At 35.7% G+C, this 2,314-nt stretch overlaps 1 protein-coding gene across 5 annotated transcripts in view; it reads right to left on the bottom strand.

The window, feature by feature from the left end:
- Positions 1–1,555, bottom strand: part of LOC117105442 (death domain-containing protein CRADD-like) — a 19,871-nt gene extending 18,316 nt beyond the window's left edge. For all 5 annotated transcript variants that reach the window (XM_033246573.1, XM_033246575.1, XM_033246577.1 and 2 more), the window contains exon 1: positions 1,427–1,555. The gene's annotated coding sequence lies outside the window, so the exon portion shown is untranslated. The remainder of the gene's footprint in view (positions 1–1,426) is intronic.
- Positions 1,556–2,314: the final 759 nt, after the last annotated feature.

The following is a 2,314-nucleotide window of genomic DNA, read 5'->3' as shown; positions in this document are numbered from 1 at the left end:
GTTTAATAATTATATTTTGTATCTATTTTATTTAATTTCTGCATTTAACTTTTGCTTTTTATGATGTACCTTTATGTGTAATTTGTTAATTGTAAATAAGGTATCTCACGGCCATAATGAAAAACAGCATGTATTTGTTGATTTGTGCTTCGTGAATAAATAAAGTTTTACTACTACTACTACTACACAACTTGGTGTAATAATTGGTTGTTTTGAACACCGAAACCTTGTTTTGAACGAAAATAAAAATTTGTTTGTGAATGGAAATTCCCCAAATCTATCTGTTTGTGTGGTGCAGGCTGACACCATGCATGTCTGGTCTTGCTGCAATTAGTCACGTTAATTAAATTATTTCTTTTACTGTCCTTCTTGCATGCTTTCAAATTCTTTTTATTTTATTGAAATATGTAAACAAAGAAGTTAAAGCAGTTTTTGATCATTTTTCAAAAAAAGGTCACATACTTTCCTATTGTTTACATTGGTTTTAAAGAACCAAAATTAGGAATAATTAATAATTTCTTAAATTCGGTAACTTTGTTGATACAGTATTTGAAGGAGGAAAATGATCTTGGTATCAATAATTTAATGCTACATTAATGCTTGTTCGAGTGGTACTGGCTGCAAAGGAATTCCTGTCATTTGAAATTTTTTATCACATACCTAAAATTTATAGATATTAAACAAATATCGGCAGATGACCATGTTCTAAAAACTGACCAAATCGACAAAACCCGGCCCCAATAATCACAGTGTATTTTACGAACCAGTTCAAGTTATTATTACAACTCAACTGGCTAATTATTAGATTACACTACAATTATTACAATTATACCGATAATTATAAATTTAACAATAAGAGAGCGTACTGTCTGTTTGTGCATGCATCACCAGCGTTCCATACACATACAAATATTAGCGGCCATTATCGCTGGCAGCCGCTTTCACTCGCGGCCGCTTCGGGCCTAATTCTTCCTCCTAGCCTAGCTAGGCCTATATCATGACTAGGTTTGTGATACCATCTCTAGGATAAGCCTATCCTATCCTATTTTTATCTAGATCTAAGCCAATCCTACCTTGTTTGTGATACAATCTAGGATAAGACTATCCTATCCTATTTTTACCTAGATCTAAGCCTATCCTAACTAGCCTAGGCCTATACTATTACTAGGCCATTTTTGTCTCCTCCCTATCCTTCCACCTAGCCTTCCACAAGCCTAACCTACTAGCCTAGGCCGCGCCTAGCTAGGTAGGCTAGTCTTATATTACTATATTAGGAAGCTCCTTCTCAATCTGCTGGCTCGATTGACCTAACCCAAAGCAAAACCAGAGACTAGCCTCCTTCCTAGGCCTAGCCTAGATACTATATTATTATTATTTATCTTTCAATTACAGTACATTAATTTCACAAAATCCTAGGCCTACCTACCCCTTCTCCTCCCTTACGGCGGTAGCATTTCTCGTATCGTATTCGTTATCGTACCAATCTGCTCTTTGATGATCGTCGTACGCACCACCTACCTCTAGCGCTCGCTACCTCGTACTATATTGAGGGCAGCATAGCACTGTTACTGTTGTTGTTGAATTCCTGCATATATACCATTTAAAAAATCCCAAGATGGATCATGGACCTATATATATCCATGATTCGATCGAAGAATTCCCAAATTAGCCTTAAATATCCAAAGATTGATAAAATATCAGTATTATATAAAACTTCATTTACATTTTTTATGAGTAATTTATTTTATTTTTTAATAGTTTCTCAATTTTGTATATTTTAATGCTGTTATGTCTAGTTATAGACCTAGTTTTTAATATATTTCATACAAAAGGCATCCTGGTAGCGTCAAATAATTAAAAAGAGTTTTTTCAATAGGTATTCATCATACAAAAATATCCATACCAGTAGAAAACCCCAATTGTTACTCTCGAAAATTTAAATAATAAATTTCCAAGATCCAAGGTTTCATTAAAATCCCATTCTTAGGATGAACTACTCAGTCCCCGACCGGGCCTCAAGTACCTGTATGGGCCTATAATAAGTCAAATGATAAATTCTAAGCAAGACACGTTTACGATACAAGATACGTTTGGTATTAAAATACAGTGGCGAATTCAAAGGGTGAGGTAGGCCCAATCCCCACCCCCGGCCTAAAAGTCTGAGAGTGTCATTTCAGGTCATCTGGAGGTGCCATAATCATTTTTCACCAATCACAGTTTATCGATCGTTCTGTTACAATGTGTGGCTTTTATGATTTTCAGGGCCGTCGGAACCGCACCGGCCGCACCGGCTTTAGCCGGACCACTTTTTTTC

The sequence above is a fragment of the Anneissia japonica genome, unplaced genomic scaffold (genome assembly GCF_011630105.1).
Source record: "Anneissia japonica isolate Jap-2015-1 unplaced genomic scaffold, ASM1163010v1 scaffold1128_len1000024_cov185, whole genome shotgun sequence".
Classification (NCBI taxonomy): Eukaryota; Metazoa; Echinodermata; class Crinoidea; order Comatulida; family Comatulidae; genus Anneissia; species Anneissia japonica.
This window is presented reverse-complemented; position numbering and strand designations above follow the sequence as displayed.